We start from the raw sequence: 25,139 nt of genomic DNA on the forward strand, positions 1-25,139 counted from the left end.
GGAGAAGTTGGGACGGGCCCAGTTCATCTCTACAATAGACTTAACCAAGGGGTACTGGCAAGTACCGCTAGATGAACCTGCCAAGGAGAGGTCAGCATTCGTCACCCATGCGGGGGTGTATGAATTCAATGTCCTTCCTTTCGGCCTTCGAAATGCACCCGCCACCTTCCAGAGGCTGGTAGATGGTCTACTAGCTGGACTGGGAGAATTTGCAGTTGCCTACCTCGATGATGTGGCCATTTTTTCAGACTCCTGGCCCGAACACCTACTACACCTGGAAAAGGTCTTTGAGCGCATCAGGCAGGCAGGACTAACTGTTAAGGCCAAAAAGTGTCAAATAGGCCAAAACAGAGTGACTTACCTGGGGCACCAGGTGGGTCGAGGAACCATAAACCCCCTACAGGCCAAGGTGGATGCTATCCAAAAGTGGCCTGTCCCACGGTCCAAGAAGCAGGTCCAATCCTTCTTAGGCTTGGCCGGATACTACAGGCGATTTGTACCCCACTACAGCCAAATCGCTGCCCCACTGACCGACCTGACCAAAAAGATCCAGCCAAATGCAGTTAAGTGGACTGATGAGTGTCAAAAGGCCTTTACCCAACTTAAGGCAACGCTCATGTCTGACCCTGTGCTCAGGGCCCCGGACTTTGACAAGCCATTCCTAGTAACCACAGATGCATCTGAGCGTGGTATAGGAGCAGTGCTCATGCAGGAAGCAACAGATCACAACTTCCATCCTGTCGTGTTTCTCAGCAAGAAACTGTCTGAGAGGGAAAGTCACTGGTCAGTCAGTGAAAAGGAATGCTATGCCATTGTGTACGCCCTGGAAAAGCTACGCCCATATGTTTGGGGACGGCGGTTCCAACTACAAACTGACCATGCTGCACTAAAGTGGCTTCATACTGCCAAGGGGAAAAACAAGAAACTTCTTCGTTGGAGTTTAGCTCTCCAAGATTTTGATTTTGAAATTCAACACATCACAGGAGCTTCTAATAAAGTTGCTGATGCACTCTCCCGTGAGAGTTTCCCAGAATTCAGTAGTTAAAAAGTGTTCTTAAAATGTAGAAGTCTGTTAGTTATATACTTAGTAGTATATGTAAAGGTGCATGTGTTGTAGTAATCTGTTTATTTTAAAGTTCTAGAAGGAAATCGCCGCCAGTGAGCTTCCCCACTGTCTGCAATTTGGGGGGCGTGTCATAAACAGATAGCTAAGGGTTAATGTCTCTTTCACCTGAAGCACCTGACCAGAGGACCAATCAGGAAACCGGATTTTTTTCAACTTTGGGTGGAGGGAATTGTGTGTCTGAAGTCTTTGTTTTCTGGCTGCCTGCTTTCTCTGAGCTTTGGAGAAGTAGTTTCTTTTTTCTAGTCTTCTGTTTCCAAGTGTAAGGACAAAGAGATCAGATAGTAAGTTATATGGTTTCTTTTCTTTGGTATTTGCATGAATATAAGTGCTGGAGTGCTTTGATTTGTATTCTTTTGGAATAAGGCTGTTTATTCAATATTCTTTTAAGCAATTGACCCTGTGTTGTATCATCTTAATACAGAGAGAACATTTGTATGTATTTTTCTTTCTTTTTATATAAAGCTTTCTTTTAAGACCTGTTGGAGTTTTTCTTTACTTCAGGGAAATTGAGTCTGTACTCACCAGGGAATTGGTGGGAGGAAGAAGTCAAGGGGAGATCTGTGTGTTGGATTGCTAGCCTGACTTTGCATTCCCTCTGGGGAAATAGGAAAGTACTTTTGTTTCCAGGATTGGGAACGGAGAGGGGGAGTCCCTCTGTGTAGTTTCACAGAGCTTGTGTCTGTGTATCTCTCCAGGAGCACCTGGAGGGGGGAAGGGAAAAAGGATTATTTCCCTTGGTTGTGAGACTCAAGGGATTTGGGTCTTGGGGTCCCCAGGGAAGGTTTTTCAGAGGGACCAGAGTGCCCCAAAACACTCTAATTTTTTGGGTGGTGGCAGCAGGTACCAGGTCCAAGCTGGTAACTAAGCTTGGAGGTTTTCATGCTAACCCCCATATTTTGGACGCTAAGGTCCAAATCTGGGACTAAGGTTATGACAGAAGGCCATAATGATATTCTTGAAATCGATTCCTTTGATTTGTCCTTTTTTCTCCTGGCTTTTACACTTTGTAATAGAATCACCAATAACACACACAGCTGAGAAACAAAATGGGAAATATTTGCAGTGATCTTCCTATTTCCGGATAACATGGAGTAGATGTAAACAGACATATGTTCTCAGAGTCTATTTGTAGGACTGAGCCATTGCATAAAATGGTGAGATGCATTGTTGTTGTAGTGATGGCTCTGTGTTCCAGTTCTGGTTTTAATTAGTTTCTCAGAGCCTAGATAAAGTAACACAGAGCTACATTGAGTCTTTTGTAATAAAGTTCCTCAGAGCAAGAGATTTTGCGCAGTGGGATTTTTCTCCCCAACACAAGAACAAAAAAGGTGGAATAAATTAATATCTATATAGCATACAAAGCATTACTCCATTTGATTTCTTCTCTTGTTCAATCATTAATGAAGATCAAAAAATAATATGCCCAGCCAACTCCGGTATCTAACTGTGACATCATGTGCAGTTTTCATATTGCCTAATTTAAATTATGCATTTACACTCTCACACACTGTTTTACATTTCTAATAATGAAGGTTGTGGAGGATTCTAATAAGCTACACTTCCCTGTTTGCCCTCAGTGAATCCAAGCATGACAAAATATACTTTGATGTAAGTCTACTCTCTCCTATTCTACTTGATGCCCTGCACCCTAACTGGACGGTGCTTTTGCTGTAAGGAGGAGAGAGAATTTAACTGCAAGCATGTTTAGGCCTTGGTCTTTGTGAAGTGCCATCTAAAGAAGGGAGAGGTGCCAACCTTCACAATCAGTCATGTCTTTTTCTTTGGCTATCCCTTGATGCGAGGGTAACGTCTTCCAAGGGGAGTTCGTTGGTGGGTTTTTAAGTGGCTGAGGAGCCCAATTCATGCCCTGCAGATTTTCCCACAGAAGTGACAGGTATAATCTTGGAGGAGACATAGTTGTTGGCTGGACTGATGTGCCCTTTCTTTCCTCCTTTGTCACTTCTCCATCTCATAAGTATGTCTGTTCTCCTTAAAATGAGCTGCGGCTTGGTGTATGATGTGGTGCCACTGTGTTCTGTTCCGCACCGAGTCTTCCCAGTTTGTTGGGTTGATGTCTCCCTTTTTAAGGTGTTCTTTCATATGTCTTTGAAGCACTTCTGCTGCCCTCCATGAGCCCTTCTTCCCTGACTTAACGGAGAGAAGAGTACATGCTTCAGGAGGCGAGTGTCAGGCATACGTACACAGTGGCCAGCCCAGTGGAGTTTCATGACCTGTGCCTCTATACTGATGATATGGGCTGCAAAGAGAATTATGATGTCAGTGTGTTGGTCTTCCCTGCTGATTCTGAGAATCCCCCTAAAGCAGTGCTGTTGGAACCACTCCAGCCGCTTGAGATGTCATCTGTAGGTTACCCAGGTCTCACGCCCATAGAGAAGGGTGGGATGACAACTGCCTTGTAAACCAAGATCTTGGTGCCTGTTTGCAGATCCCTGTCATTGAAGACTTGTTTGAGTCGTCTTCCAGAGGATGTGCTGGCACAGTGGATCCTGTATTCAATTTCTGTGTCAGTGCTGGTTCTCTGGGAGAGGTGGCTGCTAAGGTGTGGAAAATGGTCCACATTTTCCAGGAGTTCTCCGCTGATGGTGATTTGTGGAGTACAAAGAGTCCAGGTGAGGGCTGGTAGAGTACCTTGGTTTTCCTGATGTTGAGAGAGAAACCCAGGCTGTGATAGGCAACTGCAAAAAGATTTAGGGTACTTTGCAGGTTGGCCTGTGTGTGTGCGAGAATGACACAGTCATCTGCATACTGAAGGTCAGTGATGCCAATTCTCATGATCTTAGATTTTGTTTGGAGATGTCAGAGATTGAAGAGTTCACCAACCATTCAAAGCTCAATCCTGATTCCATCAGGAAGGTGGTCACAGATGAGAATCAGGATCACAGCAAGGTGAATGGAGAAGAGTGTGGGAGTAATGACCCAGCCTTGCTTCACACCAGTGTGAATGATGAATGGTTCGGTCTCTGAGCCATTGCACAGAGTGATGCCAGTTGTCCTATCATGGAGTAGTCTGATGCTGGAAATGAATTTCTGTGGACAGCCAGACCTACACAGCACCTTCCATAGGGCATCACAACTGAATGTCATGAACAGTTCCTGGTGTTGCTCTCTGCACTTCTACTGAATCTGTCATGCCACAAAGATCATGTCAGTTTTTCCATGGGATGGCCTGAAGCCACACTATGATTTGGGGAGAAGTTCCTCAGCAAGGGGGAGAAGGCGGTTTAGGGCAATGATCTTCCCTGTGATAGAGAGAAGGGCAATACCTCTGTAGTTCTCACACAAAGATTTGTCCCCTTTCTTGAATTTTGTAACAGTGTTCACGTTCTTAAAGTCAGGTGGAATTTCTTAAAGATCCAGATTTTGGCGAGGAGTTGCCAAAGTTTGTGCTGGAACATTGTTCCATGATCTTTTAAAACCTCAGCTAGGATGCCATCTGGGCCTGATGTCTTGTGAATTTGTTGTCTTAGTGATGGCATACTGGACTTCCTCAGAAGATGGGGGATCAGCAAGGTGTTCCATTGCCAAGCATTGTGGAATAGACTCAATGGTGTCTTCAGAGACCATGGATTCACGGTTTAGTAGGCTCTCAAAGTTCTCCTTCCAGCGTTGTTTAATGGTGCATTATCCCACTCATCCTGGGAACATAAAGGGGTTGGCCTTTGGAGCTTGGCCCATATGTAGCTTTTATTGCTTAAAAGAAGCTTCTGCCATCCCGGTCTTTGAAACCCTGTATCTCAGAGGATCTCTTACCAACACTTATTTTTGATATCTCATTGCCTCCTTTGGACTTCAGCTCTGAGCAGGTGGTAAGCCTCATGTTTTCGTTGGTTAGAGGAATCATTTTGCCAGTTGCAGAACGAAATTCTTTTCTGTTGAATTAATGCTAGGATCTCCTAGTTATTTTCGTCACTGACACCAAATCAGAATCTTTCATTTTCCTTCTAGCAGGCTCCAACCAAAATCTTTAAGATTGAAATAAAATTAAAAAACAAACAAACAAACAGCCATTAACACAATTGTGAGATTTTGGTTCTTGTTGGATTTTTTTGAGAAATTTCTTAAAGTTCAGGGTTTTCTTCCTGCACCATCAAGGATAAATGGAACAGGTCTCTGACTACGTTAGGCTCAGCCGAAAGCACACTTCTACAAACTGGTTTATATCAGTTTACATTTTTAATTGCTTAGGAACATTCATCATTCGTTTAAAAAATACGGAAGCTTTGCTAGGTTTGGGAAGTTGCAATTCATTAAATATTTTGTGTGCCTGTGAATATATTTGTAACTTAGATATTATTTAAAAGCATGCACTGGCAGCAACTAAATTAATTGGAAGGATTGGTGTCCATCAGAAAATACTGCAAATAATAATGAATAAAAATCATACAACTGTAGCTAAATGAACCTTCTTTAGTGTGGTTTCCCAAAAGAGTCACAAGTGGTTCTCTTTGCCAGTTCACCTTTTAGCTTTTCCTTAGGCATACGTAATACTAGATTATGCCTCATCCTGTCTGGGTGCACAGAGGGTGCAGGGTGCCTATCCTCTGCAATGTGGGATACAGGCACAATCCCAGTCTAGCACCTCTGTCATGCAAGTACTAGGAGATCTGCGGAGCCAGAGCAGAGCTAGACTCCTTAAATAAGGTGGGATGAGGTCATCGTCCTGCTTCTCCTGTTTCCATTGACCAGTAGAGCTGAGCTGATCCATGGGAATGAGAGAAGAGTGTGCACCACATGCTCTCAATTGATATAGTCACAGATGCTGCTGTGTGAGGCTCCCATAGGTATCTTACCTGTCTCTATCACAGTGTCTTTGGGAACAGCCATCAGAACATAGCCTTTCTTCCACCCAGCCTCACTTCCCCACAGCTCAAAGCCACAATGTTTGCCCTTTTGCACTCTGAACATATATGGGTCTTGGGACATATAGTTTGATGCAGGTTGTCCACACTACAGGCCTATAGGCTGCATGAATCAAAGTCTGCTGGGGACTTTCCTGTTGATTTTCTGTCGAAGGCACTCAGATACTAAGGTGATGGGTGGCAGACTAAAACTCTAAGATAGATATTTTTATAAAAAGTCAATAGTACTCAGTGTTGTTCTGCTGACTCTATCAACAACATTTAATAACCTTTAAGATTAAAACTGATCAGTAATGGTCTCTTTTTAAAAACTCAAAGTTGAATTGCTAAATTGATTTTAAGGAGAGCCTATAAAAGACACAACTGGTGGCCTTGGCTGATTTCTTGCAGAATGAATACAATAGATGTATGTTTTAAAGACTCCCCTCATTTAGCTCACTATCTCCAAAGGAAAATGCCCAGTTCAGATATGCAGTATAAGTATAATGCTTGAAGAATTGGACTGAGACTTCCAGTTCACTACAGTTATGCATTCTTCATGGCTGTCTGGTTTTCAATCACTGGGGCAAAACTAGATCTGAACATGAAGCGCTAATTTCCCTATTCAGTTAAACCCTTATTTCTTATGTCTACCTGTTTCCATTAGTGTTTCTTTTACATTTGGTCACAGCCATCTCGAAAAATAGGGATTTACCTAATGGACTAAGCAACACATTCCGAAAGCATTTTCACAACAGAACACACCTTGTAGTACATAAAGTATAAAAGGTTGTGTTCAGGTTAACAAGGATTTGGGCTTTGAAAGTTCACCCCTTAGTGATTCCCTTAAGAGTCATTGAAAGGGAAGCCTGTTTAGAGAGAGCCTACAAATGACCTATGTGGATACCAAAAGGTAACATATTTTGAAATCCAAAAATTTTTGTCTGAATAGTGCTATGTTCGCGTCATATACATATAGAGTTAGAAACAAAACATCGGTACTCTTCCTGGAAGGTTGCAGCATAACACTACTTTATTGCTTAGAATTCACAAATCTAGCACACAACAATCAAATATAGGGAGTGATATAGCTGGCTGCCACTTAAGGCAAAGGGGCACAATTCAACCCACTTTTCTCCCGACTGGCTCTTTTGCAGACTGTTTCAGAGGACCCAAGTCACTGCTTCCCTCAGAGATTCCCTAGCCTGCAAGCAAGACCAAGAAATTCTTAGAATTTAAACTGATAGCTTGTAAGTAGTGTAAGGGTACAATGTCACTCAAATGTTGACCCTGCCCCAACTCTGTAAGGCCCCTTCCCTGCTCCATAAGACCCTCCCATGCTGTATTACTTCCAGGGCTGAGATTAGCACATGACAGGAAGGAAAGGCTAGTATGTGAGTCTTCTAAGAACTCTCTCCACTGCTCTCTACCAAATGGAAATGGTTTCAGCACCATAGGTCCTCCCCAAGAGCAATGTGACCAATCAGTGCAAGTGTAAAGACTCTGTCACTCATTTTTTCACTCTTTGCAGGAATAATTGTTTTCTTTCACATCTAAATGTCACACAATTGAGAACCTTTCACCCAACTCTTACTGGGCCACCCTAACCATTTCACTAGTAGCCACTTTTTTTTCCACTTTCTTTTCTCATTTAGAACTTTTTTTTTCCAATCCTGTAAATCTTGTCCGGTTTGGGGTTAATTTTTTGTAATTGTTCAGGGTAAAAAGAGCCAGCAACTTTCTCTCCCCCATAATCTTTTCATCAGCATATAGTTCTCTGTTCCTGGGTTAAGACTTCATCCACTTTGAATATTTCATCAGTAAATGTTTCTTCATAACCTGTTTCAAAAGCTCCTTTGCTTTTAGATGGTTGCATGTGGTCACCTTTTCTAAAAGGGGCAACAATCTTGTTTTGTTTAAAACTCTCTTCAAAGAATATTTTTCATACCTTCAAAGGATGAGGGGTTAACATCAGCAGGTCTGGTACGTATAGTTGTAACTGTTTATAAACTCCGGTAACACGTCATTGTAATGAAAGCTGTTGTGGGTTGTAAAATATCTCCACATCTTAGATTTTAAAGTTATGTTAAACGGCTATACAACTCCTGCTTTAGCTTCAGTATTAGTAATAAAATGGTGAACATTACGTTGCTTTAGCAGTTTACTTAAAATTCTTTTCCCCATTTGGTTTGTAATTTTTGAGGCACGAGACCTTTGCTGAAAATGGTTTTAAAGGTCTTGGATACTTCACCTCCCATCTTGTCTTTTAGGGCCAGGGCCTAAGCATGTTTAAATATAATGTCTATCGCTGTTAAGATATACTTAGAACCATTGTTGTCTGCGGAGACCTGCTGCATATTCACCAAATCTATCTGCCATTGTGCGTCCACATCTGAAACCAGTGTCTTGTTTCTTTTGACATGTGTTTGCGCCAGTTTGTGTAAAGTGTTAGCATCCTGGACTGAAAGCCAAGCTGTTACCTGTCTTCTCTGCAAAGTTTTGGTATGTTTTTCGGCTGCTTGAAAAAGAGTGTTCACCCTCTGAAGCTCCCAACTTTCCCAGGGGTGTAATATGTTTTCTTTAACTGAGCCGCCTGTGTAGATATGACAGTTATAATGTCTTTTACTAACACGAATATGGAGAAGATGTTCATAGTGACAAATTTAAACAAAAGCAAGTTTTATTAGTCACATGGTTTAACACGCTTTATAGCAGCCTGTGGAAAAAGAATGCTGTGACCCATGACAATTACAAGGTCTGAGCTGGTTCATTCTTCCTCTTTGAGGAGGAGGGTCTCCTCTTTGAGCTCTGTGTCTCAGCCATGAGCAAAAACAACTGATGCATGATAGATTCACCCCTACTGCGCTACCATTGTGTAGGTTCTCAGAGGTCTCTAGAAAGGTGTTGTCAAGTTGTTGAGAGATTTTCAGAAAAGAAACAGCTGTAAGTCCCCTGTTTAGATTTACACAACCCCAGGTCAGTTCCTACCCCATTAGAACTGCCTTGACCTCCGCTTTTTATAATCTCTTTACCTGAGCTATGTTTTATCAGTTCACTTTGTCCAAGGAGCCTTCCTCCGTGGATTCAGTTGTTGGGTGGACACCTTGCTGATAACTCTAACTCATAATTTCGTAGGTCTTGCTGTCAGGTTCTGATCTGTCCAGAAATGGCTGGGACAAAGGGTGCAATAATCCCTTGGCCCCACAGTTACAATTTGTGGTGTGGTTGGGACATAGCAGGAGAGTCTGAAGTGGCTTACTGGGACTTAGATCCCACCTGCAATACAAGTGTGATAAGGGGGCCACCATGTTGTAATTGAGTGTTATATTGGTACCATAGACAGAGCCTCCATTAAAGGTGGAAGAAAGGAATATATAGGGATTGAAATTAAAAGCATGAAGGGAGATCCCTACTGTTATCTGCCTGTATTTCATCTCAGACAGAACTCTCACTAATTGATGTGTGTACTTTAGAATGAAGGGCATTAGATTTTTTTTTTAATTTTCAGATACTTGTGACGTTAAAAAAATATGATTATACCTTTGGTAGAAAAATAGGGATCTAGAGTAAAAGTGAGAAGTTGGGATGTATCTATAAAGATTTGAAAGATGGACCAATTGGTATTTTTTATTTGAAAATTTATTGTCTTTTGAGTGGTCTTTTTGTGTGCTGATCTTTTTTTTTTCTTCTCTTTCTAAGGGCAATAGAAGATATATTTCAAATGCACATTAGAAGTAGAAGGCATGACCTTGATGAGGTGAGCAAAAATATCTATTATTAAATACTCTGTCACCCAGAGCAGCAGAAGTGGTTTAATATCAGCGTGCAACAACAATTTATGCCATTCTGACTCCTACGGAATTTAAATGAAAAGAGGTGAGGTGGCAAGGAGAGAAGAATCCCTGTTCTGACAAAAGGCAACAGCCACAGGGTGTGTTATAGCTAAAGCTAGCAAGAAAAGGATTTTTCCTACATGCTTGTATGTACATTTCTAGTGTGGCTTCCCAAAAGCTTTTGATAAAGTACTTAATGGTCAGATTGGTTAAATTGCACAGGGCCTCTGTGCAATAAGTGTTTGTCTCTACAGATTTCTGCTGTTTCTGCCGTTGCTGTAGCAGACAAAGCAAGGGAGGATTTGTAGCCCTAGTTTTGAAAGTGGGTTGATAGAAGGATGAACTTCAAAGCTCAGCAACAAACTTTGAAGTTCCCTCAGCTTCAAAAGCCATTCCCTGCAGCATGTTGTGGACCAAAATGCAGGCTGAGTGAAGCCAAGTAAACACTGCAAAGCATCATGAACATTAATTCAGACAAGAACAGCAGATCTGTCTGGATGCTATAGGTAATACCTTTTGTTTTCACACCCTCGGTATTTCTAAGCAAATTTTCATTTGCAAAAAAATGTAAAAGAGCTATGACTATGCATCCATGCTGAAAGTGTTTGGCAGCCATCTTGAAGGTTTTGTGGGTTTTGGAGTCATCCAGTCGGATAGCAGTCAGCATGGGTAGTGTCTGTGGGACAGGAACAGCCTGTTTGTTCTATATTTATACAGTGTCTAGCAAAATGGGGTTCTGACCTTTGGCGGTGGCTCCCAGGCACCAATAACACACCATCTAGTTCTTCTGTAGTGCTCTTCATCCGTAGAGCTCCAGGTGCTTTACCAGGGAGGTAAGGATCAATCCCCTGTTTTACAGATGGGGAAACTGAGACACGGAAGGGGTGATGTGACTTACTGAAGGTCAATGAGCAGTCTAGTGGCCAAGTCATGAATAGAACCCTGGGCTCCTGCATCGCACTCCAGTGCACTAGCCACTAGCCCACATTATCCCACTCAAATAAATAATAGAACAGGAAACCAGTCACTGCAAACAGCAAATTACTCAGAGGAAACATTTTAAGCGAAAGCCCTGACAAAGAGTTTGTGAGCTACACATATGTAGCAATGCACTCACACAAATCGTGTCAAATAATGAGCTAATCTGAAAAGCATGAAGCCTCCTTCTGGATAACTCACAAACAGAAAGAGGGGTTTAAAGTAATACCTTGTTCTCTGGAAATGGTTTGTCCAGCTCTAGGACTGACCCATACTGGATCATAAAGTTAGTTGATAACCACTTAGGACAGTTAAAAAAAAAGGAGGAAGGATGATCCAGTGGTTAGAGTGCTCGCCTAGGATTTGGGAGACTGGGTTCAAGTCTCTTCTGTGACACAGACTGCCCGTGTGAACTTCGCCAAGTCACTTAGAGTGGGATCCATGAAGAGACTGAGGCATTGCAATCCTGAGCCTGACAGCGCTGAACTTTTAGACACCCAGAAGAATCACAGGAACAACACGATGATCCACAAAGCCGACCTAGGTGGCTAAGCCCCCACCCCTCCATACCAGTGGTTCTCAACCAAGGCACATGTACCCCTGGGGGTACACAGAGGTCCTTTGTGGGTACATCAGCTCGTCTAGATATTTGCCTAGGTTTACAACAGGCTACATAAAAGGCACTAGTGAAGTCAGTACAAACTAAAATTTCATACAGATGGTGACTTGTTTATACTGCTCTATACTACACACTGAAATGTAAGTACAATGTTTATATTCCAGTTGATTTATTTTATGATTATATGGTAAAAATGAGAAAGTCAGCAATTTTTCAGAAAGAATGTGCTGTGACGCTTGTATTTTTTTATCTGATTTTGTACCAGTAGTTTTTCAGTGAAGTGAAATTTGGGGGTACTGAAGACAAATCAGACTCCTGAAAGGGGTACAGTAGTCTGGAAAGATTGAGAGCTACTGGTCTATATAATGCAAGGAGGGAGGGAGCGCTTTAGACTATGGTCCATAAAGCCAGCCTGCTAGATGGCTCCCTGTCTAAGCTAGACACTGGGAGCATCTAATGCGCTAAGCCCAGCCCCTTTCTCACAGATAGGTATCTAAGTCAAGGCCGCAGGGAGGTGCCTAGATTGGCAAATCATCCATGAACAGGAACCCCTCCCCTGGCATAGGCACCTATGTAGTTTCTTCTGGGAATGAGTTCAGTGCCTGTCTCACTTCACAGGCCCCAAGCAACACAAGCATGTCCCTGTAAGCCATGCAGGTCCTGCTGTTACTCTGCAGGTTAGCTGTTGGCACACCTCAATCCCTCTGAGTGCCTCCCTGGATTGTCCAGCACCTGGTCTACTGGACACTTGCAGTATTCAGATTCACTGCTTCAAAGAAACAATACACACACCTCTGCTCAGCACATAGTGAAATCAATTCTAAGTTTATTTGGCAAAACATAGCGGAGAGACTCAAGTTGTAGCAAGCAGAAGGACTGGAAACAAATGGTTACATATAAAATAAAATCATAACAGGCATTTGAGAGCCTAGATTTAATTAACAAGATGTTCTCATGTCATGTAAAGTATTGCTCATCCAAAATCCTTGCAGCACTATACAACCAGGCTGCCTATGACCCTCCTTTCACAAGACAAGCATCCCATCAGCTTGCTCCCTTGGTGAAGGATTTAGTATGTCACTCTGCACTCCATGATGTATCAGATCAGTCATTTGTCTTTATTCATAAAGAGGGTACCTCCCTCCCTCTGTTTGTTCCATCCTGTAGATTTCGCTGTGCCTTATTTGGCAGCTGGTTCAGTATGCAGATAGTCATACATTGTGAGGCATACAGTACACGAACAGCCAGACAGGGAGATAGGTGTCTGTTACTTCAGGCCTGAAAGGATCATCTCCAAGGTATGACAGCTCCTGGTGACCTGCCTTAACTCCAAGACCTTAAGAACATAATTTTCAGTATAGATACATACCTCCTTAAATATTATCGGTACATACATTTCACAATGATTTTGACAACCAATTGGCTTCTGGCTCTTGATGGACACCTTACACACCACCCTTCAGTGAACTATTATTGAGGCTACATTTTAGTCATGGGTACTTTTAGTGGAAGTCATGGACAGGTCACGGGCAGTAAACAAAAATTCACAGCCAGTGACCTGTCCATGACTTGTACTGCATACCCCTGACTAAAACTTGGGCTGGAGGGCCGTAGGGTGTGTGGCCTGGGACCCCCCCAAAATACCTGGATCCTTACGAAACTGGTGAATGGCACATTTAGAGAAAAGTAGCTGTCACTTGCTTCCCTTGCACTAGCTTGTGGTACTTACCTTTATGGAAATCAAAGTTCTGGGTCCTTCTCATTGGCAGTACTGCTGGACACTAACTTCAGCTTTTTTTTGTTTTCCTTCATGCATATATCTGACCCAGGACCATGTTGCTCACATTACGCCACTGAAACATTTGCATTAGAAACTTTCTCACAAATGTTAAATATTTTAGTATTCAATTCTCTGCCCCTGAAAGAAACAGCTTTCCAATGAGACTCAAATCTGTTGCTTGTTGAAGCATTATTCTGGATGAGTAATTGGATTTCCTTCTGTAAGCTACCAGCATGCTCACTAAGGGTCTGATTCACTATTGTCTTGCACCTTGTACTGTTAATTTCCACCAGTGAGCCCCATGAATACAATGTGAGAGGGGCACTGCATGTAGCACACCACATGCTCATTCAGAGAGCCAGTAACTATATAGAGGGGCTGGGAGAGGTGTGTGGGGGGGGGAATGAAAAGGGAGAATGTCAAAGAGACCACGTTCCCCTAGGCCCACCTCCTCTGATCTGTGTCTCTGCACTTGCATTAGTGGGCAGGATGCCCAGGTCCTAAATGCTTAGCAGAGTCAGACTGGCTGACTGCTGTGTCTTTCCATCATTGATATATATGTATTATTATTTGCATTCTGGTAGCATCTGGAGCTTTGCCAGTCAATGAATAGGGCCCTGTTGTGCTAGGCACAAAGTACTAAAATATAACAGGGTATTTATACAGCTCACTGCATGGGGTTCCCTTGGGTGAGAAATTTAAAAATTGAGTTTCTTTCTCTTCTGAGTAGACAACTAAGACTTCATGGTTCCTTTCACAGGAGAAGAGATTAGTCACTGTATCCTTGACCAACACACCCTCAAAGTCCCTTTTAGTTCAGGGTGTAGGGAGCCCTTTTCCATATGACTTTGTGTATTTATGTACTGTGCTTTGACATCTTTTTAGATGAAAGGAGGAAAGACACATATAAATTAACAGTATTTATTATTGGTGCACCGGGCATTCATTCTTCAGAAATACTGGGTATGTTATAAGAATATATATACACAACAGAGCTAAACTGAGTGTCACACAAACCAACAATGTGTGATTTATAATGACTAAGACCTTAATACAGGGAATTTCCTAGGGTTTAATGATCAACAGGAGTTAATTGGGTAAGGCTTAGGACATTGCTGTTTAAAAGTCACACTGCTGCAATAGATTCAGGTAGAATCAGTTTTTGAGGAATTGGCATGAAATGCCCTTTAAAACTGTAGGGCTGTCTTTGCTTACTTGTTTCCATAGTGTAGGAGTGCTGTCTGGTATACTCTCTTAAGCAGTAGGTTATGTGGGAGTTAAACCATGTGCCTTGCGTGAAGATTAAATAACAATCTAGATAATTACAAAGTAATTGGAATGCAAAACATGATTTTATGTCTTTTGAAGTGCCTCAGTTCAGCTAGAATGGGTGTTTTTGGTAGCAGTTTAGACATTAGTCTGAGTGACAGTCAGTAGGCAGGGGAAAATCTATTGAAGAACAGTCAAAGCTGAAGTTAGTGAATTCTAGGTTAATTTCATAGACAAAGGAACTTTCTGAAGGGATGCATTAAATTGAAAGGATCTGTAATTTAGTCTTGACTAGACAATGCTGAGTGTATATTGCTTAAGCTCTAATCCTACCCAATCCTGAATGCCATATGTTGTGATACTGTGCACCCTCAACTCCAGTGGGAGTTGGAGGGGGCTTTATTCCTCACGGGAGGCACTCAGCACTTCTAAAGATAGGATCCTTAAGTGGTAGTGGATTTTTTTATTCTATGCCACTGCACTGTATTTGTTACCCAAGAATTTACTGTACTGTTCCCTGGACTAAAAAGTTGAGGTCTGGGCATATTCCTGTCAAAATTATTAACTAACTAGAGTGAATTCAGAAAACAACAACAATGATTAGAGCAGAGGAGGAATTGATTTATAAGGGAGAGTTTTTTAAATGCCAGCTATAACTGAGGTTGGCTAAGCAGTGATTGCTGGGGAACAGCAAGATCATCTAGATGAGTTTGAAAAGTGTAAGCACTGAGAAGGGAGGGGTATCATATAGAAGGGTACAAAGAGGTATAAATAAGGATTAGGTTAAATAAATGAGAAATGTATTCTGATTGTCAGAAACTTGCTGACAAGGTAAGATGGAGAATAGTTTCCCTTACTCTCCACCCACACAAAAGGGAGGTGATGGAAGCCCAAATACTTTGAGACTTTAGTGCATTGTCCCTATCAGCTCTTTATAGAAGAATCCTGCATTGGCAGGGTCTGGATGATCTACTAGATCAGGGGTCTCAAACTCAGATGACCACAAGGGCCACATGAGGACTAGTACATTGGCCCAAGGGCCGCATTACTGACATCTCCCGTCCCCCACAGCCCTTGGTCCTGCCCCCACTCCACCTCTTCCATGAACCCCTGCCCCTGCCCCGCCTCTTCCCACCCCTTCCCTGCCCCCATTCCAACCCCTTCCCCAAAATCCCCATCCCAACTCCATCCCCTCCCTGCCCCCAGGGGGAGCAGGAGGGATGTGGGGTGTGGTAGGGGCTCAGGGCAGGGAGTTGGGGTGTGGGGTGCAGGAGGGATAAGGAGTGCAGCAGGGGATCAGGGCAGGGGATAGAAGTACAGGAGGGGTGCAGGGTGCAGCAGAGGGTTCAGGGTAGGGGGTCATGGTGCAGGGTATGGCAGGGTGCTCAGGGCAGTGGGTTGGGGTACAGGAGGGGTGTGGCAGGGGGTCAGGGTAGGGGGGTCGACTGCAGAAGAGGTTCGGGGGGCGGGCTCTGGCCCGGCGCACACGGGGGGCAGGGCAGGTTCCCTGCCTGCTTGCCCACCCTGTCCCCGCACCACTCCATGAAGTGGCTGGAACATAGGGGAGCAGGGGCACGGGGAGTGTGTATTGCTGTTGCTTCAGGCACTGCCCCCAGCATCTCCCATTGGCCAGGAACAGGGAATCAAGCAACAGCAACACACACACCCATGCCTCTTCTCCCGCAGGTTCTGTCCGCTTCCTGGAGCGGCGCAGGGGCAGGGCAGGCAGGCAGGGAGGAAGAGGTCCTGCCCTGGGTGCGCGTCGGGCCAGAGCTGCTATAGCTAAATGCTGGATGAGGGCGGGGGGTGGGACTGCAAGGACCTCGCAGGACACAGAAAATAACCTCGCGGGCCATGTCTTTGAGACCCCTGCTATAAAGGAGGGAAAGAACTACATTTCCCAGCATTCTCTTGGCAGCTATCAATAGGAAAGGGATGGGGAGGAGGGAGGTAGTTGAGACCTCATCCTGCAGCTTGCTGTGAATGGAGAGTTCAGTGCAAGAATGGAGTGGCACTGTGAATAGTAGGATACCATATTTTAACATTCAAAAAAGAGGACACTCCACCGGGGGAGGGGCTGGAGGGTTAGCCTTGTCTCCTATCCACTCCCTCCCACTTCCTGCCCCCTGACTTCCCCCCTCAGAATCCCCAACCCATCCAACCCCCCCTGCTCCTTGTCCCCTGATCGCCCTCTCCCGGGACCCCTGCCTCTAATCGCCCCCTTGAACCCCCACCCCCTATCTAAACCTCTCTTCTCCTTGTTCTTGACTTCTCCCTCCTGAAATACCCCCACCATAACTGCCCCCCTAGGACTCCACCCCGGTCCCCTGACTGCCCTGATCCCTATCCACACCCCAGTCCCCTGACAGCACCCCCATAACCCCCGACCCATCCAGCCCCACCTGCTCCCTGTCCCTTGACTGCCCCCTGGGATCCCATGCCCCTCCTCCAGCCCCCTAACCCCGTTACCGTGCTGCGTGTGGAGCCAGACACGCTACCGCAGACACACTGCTGCACTCCTCTGTGGAGTGCGCAGCCTCGTCCCCCCAGAGTGCTGCTGGCACGGTGCACTGAGGCTGCAGGGGAGGCGCAGGGGAGGGGTTCTGGCTGCTGGAGGCCCCGATGTGAGTGGCTCAATTGGCCGGGCCACCCTGTCAACTGTGCCATGTTTGGGAGGAAAATCCTGGACCTTTTGAGAGTTTTACAAATTCCTCCCGGACGGCTATTTAAAACCCAAAAAGCCGGACATATCCATGAAAATACGAACGTATGGTAGGTAACCTTAGAACGGGGAACAAGTATGCCCAAGGAGTAGAAGGCTTTGGCCCAGATATTCCCTTCAGAAGACATCCCCAGGCTGGATTAGGGATAATGGTGTGACCTCACTTTGCAGCCCCTAAAGAAAGAATTGGGTGGGCTAAATGGACAGTGCACCTCTCTATCTGAAGCCTAGCAAGGGAGGTACGTGGATCCCACTAGAATTTAAAATGAAACATAATAAAGAGGAGAATCTACTAGAGGACCTTGGCAGCTTTAGATACAGTACCAGGCACGTAGAGGATTGCCAGTTCTGAGCTATGGACGCAGAAATTGACTCCTTCTTTTCAGATTTAGCTATATTCAGAAAGGGATTCTAGCACCTGCCTTCCAGATTTGAACACCCTAAAAATTCAGGAGTGCTCAAGCTCAGTTTGGGCAACTGTTACTTCATTTCTCCCAAATCAAATATACTGATCCACTGTAACTTGCTGTAGAAAAAGTAGGATAAAATTGAGCAAGAAATGCTTCCCAGTGGTTATTAGGACTGGAATAGCTATTTTCAATAGCCATTGCCTTTTTTGTTGTTGTTTTATTTGTTTAAAAGGATGACAGTGATATTGCACTGGCAAACTCCCCATAGAAAGAAAGAGTGGAACAAAATCAACTTTTCTTCTTTTATGTAGGACAGTCTTATAATATGCATCCAGATATCCTCAAATCACACAAGCTGAAAATTGTTCCACTTTACTGCAGTTCTGTAACCATATGGGACCCAATCCTGTCTGTGTTTTGTGCACATCCAAAATTCCTGCTAAATGACCCGCCCTGGGAGTGAGTTACCAGTGACCCAGGGCTGGGGTGGCAGGGAGTGCAGGTGGGGGTGGGGAGAGCCCAGGGCTGGGGTGGGGGACAGTCAAAAATTTTTTTGCTTGGGGCAGCAAAAAACCTAGAGCCGACCATGATACTCTCCAAAGTCAGTGTTGATCTCTCTATTCCTGATGGCAGCTGAATGTACAGCACAGTTCCTCAGACCTAAACATAGAAACAGTACCTACTATGGACCTTGCTATGTGTGCATCACCAGGGAGCTAAGGTGAATTGAGTGGCCTTGCCCATTGTTCTTTTAACTTGCCTGTGCTGAGCCTCATGTGCCACTCAATTTGGCTTGAAGCTTTTCCTCTTATTTACTAGGTGTGATAGAGCATCCACCCCACAGTAGTGTGCAATAGGAGCTGCAAGGAACAGCCAATCTGGGCACAGCAGGCCTATTTAAGAAGAGCTGCAGGGCAGAGCAGGATCAGCTACTCCCTGGAGCTCACGGAGGGAGAACTGGGTGCCTGGCAGGCAGAAAGAAGCTATCACCCTGGACAGAGCAGTGCTGCTAGCAAGGACCAGGGGAGCTGGGTGGTTGCTGGGGTTTGCAGGCTGAGGCAAGGGTGAAGAGGGTGCAAGGGCCACAGAGAAGTGGCTGGACAGTTGGTTGCAGTCACAACTGAGGAAATGGTGGGACAGTTGGACTGCAACACTTGCCCTTGGAATAGGGTAGCACAGATCATGACGCGACTTAAGGGCTGTGTTTTGAAGACAATGCTGTAGTCCTTGGAGTAATGTGGGTCTGAGAGCAGAAGTGATGGCAGGTGAGGAACCACTGGGAGTGGGAGTACTGATCTGCGGAGCTAATCCCCAGTACAACTGCAGCAGCCACCAATGTGGTGCGTGGAGCCATATTATATGAGGAGACAAGCATCTGCAGCAGCAGTAGCCTCCTCTCAATCTCTGGAGAAGAGGCAAGATAGAGCAGAATCATAGCCAAGTTAGGGAAGGAGATTATGTGCTTGCGTGGATATTGGGGAGATGAGAATTTGAACAGATAGGTTAGAAAAGAAAGAGGAGAATGGGAAAGCTGGGAGGGAGGAGGGAGGGAAAGTGTGTAGAATGACACAGGGAACGATACACTACAAGGTACTCTGGGAAGGAAAGTGAAGGAAGGACAAACACTGGAGCCACAGGAAGTTATAATATTTAAGAAGTGTTAAAATAAAACACCCAAAGTGGCTGATTTATATAGACTATGTATTTATCAGTGGCAAGTGGAGGCACAAGGGGGAGTACTCTCTCTGGTGGAGTTCAGTCCCTTCACTAGTCTCCACCCTGACACCACTTTCATCCCAGGCTCAGCCAAATACTTCGAGGAGCAATTTTGTTTGCATTTGGAGTTAATGTTCTTGCATGAGGAACACATAATTCCAAACTATTTGCACCTATCCAGCCCTGGACATACATAAATATTTCCTTAGGCTTTATGGCAGCCTTTTATCTTTAACATTAAGGAATCCAGGAGTTTTCTGACAGCCTTTTATGGAGAGATATTGTCTCCATTTTCTGCAGTAAGGATCATCCTGATTGGAGATTACTGTCTTAAGGGCTGCTTACCTTTCCCCCGATCAAAAAATAAATTTGGGCGTCCATTAACCCTTAGAAGTACATTAGTGATGCAGAAGATCATTCTCAAAATCTGTTCCATGCTCAGATTCAATTCAAGAAGCCATAATTTCCATGGGAAATTTTCTTTAAAAAAATGTATCTTCTCATGTTAGGACCTAAAAAGGCTTCTAGGAATTCAACAAGGTGGAAAATGTCACTCTTATGTTACCAGATTTGCCCGTTACTTTGGGGTAGACTCATTTATTTGGGTTACTCTTCTGGGAGGGAGGTCTGAGGTGTTCTGTAATTCTGTCAATGTACTGCTTGTGTCACTTGTGTTTTTCTATGGCACTCTACTTCTCCCTTCGGCAAGTTCCCTCCCAGTGGAGCTATCCTGCAGGACCTAGGTTCCCTAGGGCAGGGTTCTTCCAGCCCCAGAACCTGATGAACACCCACATATACATTAACAGAGCAAGTCTGAGCAGACCGGGTCAATCAGCACTGTCAAGCTGACCTCTTATTTGTCCTTGGACTCACTGGCTCGAGGAAGCAGCACTTTCAAGCTGTATCTCCTTATATGCCCCTGGGCTCCATGGATTGGGTCAAGCAGCACTTGCAAGCTGTTACCCTTATGCGTCCTAGATTCAGCACGTCCCTATCCCCACTCTCGCATCACAATTGTACTGGCAGTAACCTACTTGATGAGCAAACCCCACAGTATTTTGGGCGCTGCAGGGATCTTTAGCTTAGGTAAAAGAAGTGTTGCTGTAGAGTGAATGAGGGAGAATATGGAGTCCCAGTGGAACTGATGCATAGTTTGAATCTAAGCATCAGAACACTGACTGGAGGGTGAGTAGGGATTTTAGTAGAGAAAATACAATGGTTGAAGGGAGAACACTAGGTTTGTGTATAGGTAAGCTGATGGCTCAAGGATTTTCTTTAGGCTAGACAATAGGAGCTGATCACTCTTGGCTATGGGTGATGTTTTCTTCCAGGGATCTCATAGTGCAACTAGGCTGCCTCAGTATTTTAGATACAAATCAAGGATTTATTACTAGAATTGGTCTGATAATTGCTGAGCTGGGTGTGTGCAGGTGTAGGTTCATTAGCATCTGGAGCAGAGATTCCCATGATGCAGTGCTTCCCTGCTTTTTCTGGTCCTAGAGTTCAGGGCGGTTCTCTGTTCTCTATTCTGTATGCAAATTGAGATGTCTCCCTGTCCCATCTTTCATGCAGATAAGGCTAGGGGAGTTGTCTTTCTTCTTCATTCTGTATGCTAATAGAGATGTCTTAATCTTGTCACCCTTGTCAGGAGGGGTCCAGGTGTGTCTCCCACCGCCCTTCACTGCTCTCTGCAAGTCTTTTCTCTGATAGGTTTTGGTTTAAGCAGAGGCTGGTCGGAGGGTATCTTTCATGAATCAGACAGGCTGCATACTGTGCCCTGGTTCCCGAAGAACACAGAGCTGACTGATATCAAGTAGCCCTAAGCTAGCTGCTGCAATATGTTAGTAAATACAGCATATCATTTTGTGAAATGGCTGGTAAATAACAGCAGCTGTGGGGAGGGGCTGGGGGGCGGCCCTGGTGGCTCTTCTTCTGCAAAACAGCTCATTCCAAGTAACTTCTTTCCTGGAAATTTGTCATAGAAACCAAAAGATAAATAGATTTAGAAGACAGTGTAGCAATATCTGACATTTATGGAATGCCTTTAATTTCAGCTGATCCTGAAGTGCTCTTTCAGCCAACGGTACCCAGACACCACTCCAGCTAGCCTGGGGGATGAAGCACAGCAGCTGTTAAACAGCACTTAGCAATGTTATTAAACATTTTAGGATAGGAAGTGAAGAATATTATGCCTCATCTAGCAGGGAGCCATTTAACTAGGCAGAAAGTAATTACTAGATCTGGAATTTGTGTAGGACATTCAACATCCTGCAGAAAGCACTATCGGATTTTAATAGTCATAAGTGGTCAGGACCATAGTTTTAGTACCTTATATCCAAAAGATGGTCAGGCTAGAAGCACAGTGCTAACACTATGCTGGCTCATTGGTTCAGTACTGAAGCAGAAGAAAGAATGCCTGTACTGAATCCCTCAATACTGTCTCCTAGATGTTCTCTGGTTAGGTATTTTCCCCTATCCCAGTACTAACCCCTCCCCTACTTAGATTGGCAGATCAAATGGGATCACAATATAAGGAGGAATAGCTGCAGGCCAGCGTAACTTGAGATATGTGAAAGCATTAATTACCAGCTTAATCATCAAAACTTATAAGCATTTACAGCAAACATTTTCAGCATCATGTACTGGTATTGTTTAAATCCAAGGTAACAACAATTTGGTTTTCTTATATGCTGTTACTAGATGTGGCATTCAGAGCTATTTTAAGACAGGTAGCAGTAAATATCAAAATATTCCTGCTGTGAAACTAAAACAGGGTCCAACTGTTAATCTGTTGCACTTTCTAGATAGAATTCTGTATTGTTTTTTGACTTACAGAAAATTCTGCAAGTGAGCCAGTAAATGGAACTCTTCTCTTGGAGTCAACACAGAAGCAATGGCCCCAGCATGATACTTTTCTGCAGGAGGATGCAGCTTCAGGATGAGACTTAAAAACAGGGATCTTTTATGCCCATTAACAATACCATGGTAATTCTCTGTAAGAGCAGAAGCATTATCCGTGCTTTCCTAGTCAAATTCTAGCTTGAGTGATTACATTTTGCTTACTTGTATTCTCTTTGAGGTTTTGTTTGGATACACTGTTCTTTACTGCCTGTCCTGACCTAGGGTAGAGCTCTGCTATATACTGTTAAACTTGCCTTATTTCATGCATTTTGGTGGTGGACATAGTGATCCCTCTGTGCCATTCAATTACTGTTGCAGTCAGTTTTCCCATTGACTTCAGTGGGCTGCGGGCCCAATCCTGCAACCCTTCTCTCCACATGAGTTCATGCAAGTAATGCCCTGCAAGTTGAGTAAAGGTTGTAGGATCAGACTCTACATTTGCAGAGCACTTTCTGATTCTCTGGAATCTGTCACTGTATATATTTAAAATAGCACTGATCAGCTTGGTATATGAATGCCTATATGATGAAAGGCACTATTTAAATATGGAATAGTGCTATGAGTAGGGCTCCTTACTAGTCTGTAAGAATAACCTATTGATGGGTCCACTTACTAGAAGGAATCTAACCTGTTGACGCATCTTCAAATCAGTCTTTCTCTTGCTCACTTATTATGCTGGATCACAGATGCATTTAGCACATATCCCATAACTTATAAGGTTGCAGTGGACAAAAGTCGGTCATAGGATAGCACAGAAAAATCTGATTACACTAGAGAATTTTGGAATTGCAAACATCTGCCATGCTTGGTAAGAAACCATGTGTCTGTGCACAAAAAAAGTGCTTGCAGTGGTTCACAAGCACTGCCAGCAGTTACAATTACACCTCCTTAAAGGAATTCTTGCTGCTAGCTGTGTTGCCGTTCTAGTGTAGATAGAAAGCATATTGGTGCTGATAGACAGTTAAAATTGGTTCCCCCAGAACAATCACAGAATGTCCTGCAATTCTTTCATCAACATGCTGTGGTTATTCTCTGGTTAGAAAATGCCATGAGGACAGTCTTCTGCCACAAGTAGTTACATTTGGCTTACTTAAACTCACTCTGCAGTTTCAACTTGATACGGGAGAACTTTTCACTTCCCACACCACGCTATTGCATTGCACTCCTGTACTCTGTTAAATGGCTATTATATTTCATCCCAGCACTGGCTGCATTTTGTTGCTGATTGAAGTGAGCCTGGGCTATGCAGTCTGAATAGTGGGGTGCAAATCTCTTTGGGAGGCTTGTAGATGAAAGGCGCTGAATAAAAAGAAAGATACCAAGTCACTGAGTCTCCTTTTAATGAGCTAAAAGATATAAATGAATGAGATGGTGAAAGCAAAAATAGTACACCTCTACCCCGATATAACGCTGTCCTTGGGAGCCAAAAAATCTTACTGTGTTATAGGTGAAACCGCATTATATTGAACTTGCTTTGATCTGCCAGAGTGTGCAGTTTGGGGCCTCCTATGCACAGACTGCCAATCATGTCCAACTGAAGTGAGAAACTTATTTCTCCAAATTCCCCAGCTCAGCAGTTGTGAAAAGCAAGTATATTAAACCCTCTCGTCCCCAGCAAATCATAAGGAGGAGAGAACTGCTGGGGTTTTCTTGTGAAGAAATCCTAAACATTTTGATTAGGTAGCTTCCCAAATACTTCAGTCCAAACACACTGTCTTAGATAAAACAACAAAACAAATGTAGTGACAACTGAAAGATAGATTTTAAATTACTATAAGTAATGAGGCATCTAAATCAGAATTGGTTACAAAGAAATAAGTTAGGAATTCATTATGTTTTACCTTTTAACAAGATAAATGAATACAAAGCAAAGATCTCTCCCTCTCTCTCTCACCACATGTTCCAGCAGTCTTACTGAGTGAACCTTGTTCAGTTAGGATCTCTCCCCCAGTCCAGTGCTACTTCCTTTATTCTTCAGGTGTGGATGATGCCAAGGACAGAGAGCAAAGGAGAGATGATTTGAGACATCGGCCCTCTCCTCTTATAGCCCTGTCTCTTGCTCAAGTATCATCTCCAGCTGATGTCTGGCCAGGAAACAAACTACTTCATTGTCAACATGTAGATGTTTTCCCCCATACCTCTCTTCTGCCAAAGATTGGCCACTTACACAGGTAGTGGTCCATTTGAGCTCATTAACACCTGGCTAAGCCACTGGCCAGCCTTTTGTCTCTGGGGGACTTGTTTGTGACTACCCTCCAGAACATGTTGGAGCATGTCTTTGGTTATCTTTGAAAAGTCATGGAAGATGGGAGCGATTCCAGAAGACTGGAAAGGGGAAAATATAGTGTCTGTCTATAAAAAGGGAAGTAAGGACAACCCAGGGAATCACAGGCCAGTCAGCTTAACTTTAGTACCCAGAAAGATAATGGGGGAACTAATTTGCAAACAGCTAGAAGATAATAAGGTGATAATCAATAGTCAGCATGGAATTGTCAAGAACAAATCACATCAAACCAACCTCATAGCTTTCTTTGACAGCCTTGTGGATGCGGGGAAGCAGTAGATGTGGTATATCTTGACTTGAGTAAGGCTTTTGGTACTATCTTGCATGATCTTCTCATAAACAAACTAGGGAAACAGAACCTAGATGGAGCTACTGTAAGGTGGCTGTATACCTAGTTGGAAAACCATTCCCAGAGAGTAGTTATCCGTTCATAGTCAAGCTGGATCAGTTCTGGGTCCAATTCTGTTCAATATCTTCATCAATAATTTAGATAATGGCATAGAGAATTCGCTTATAAATTATGTAGATGATGCCAAGCTGAGAGGGGTTGTGTGACAGGATCTGCTGACCCTGCACTAGCCCAGACAGTGTTAGGCACATATTATTGACAGCAGAAGTCCCGCAGGACTGGGAATGCTCTAA

General features: G+C 43.9%; 1 pseudogene; it reads left to right on the top strand.

Moving 5' to 3' along the window:
- The window catches only part of LOC127049827 (spermatogenesis-associated protein 7 homolog), a 131,209-nt pseudogene that overhangs the window by 99,888 nt on the left and 6,182 nt on the right, over positions 1-25,139 (top strand).

This window comes from Gopherus flavomarginatus, chromosome 4 (genome assembly GCF_025201925.1).
Source record: "Gopherus flavomarginatus isolate rGopFla2 chromosome 4, rGopFla2.mat.asm, whole genome shotgun sequence".
In the NCBI taxonomy this organism is placed as follows: domain Eukaryota; kingdom Metazoa; phylum Chordata; order Testudines; family Testudinidae; genus Gopherus; species Gopherus flavomarginatus.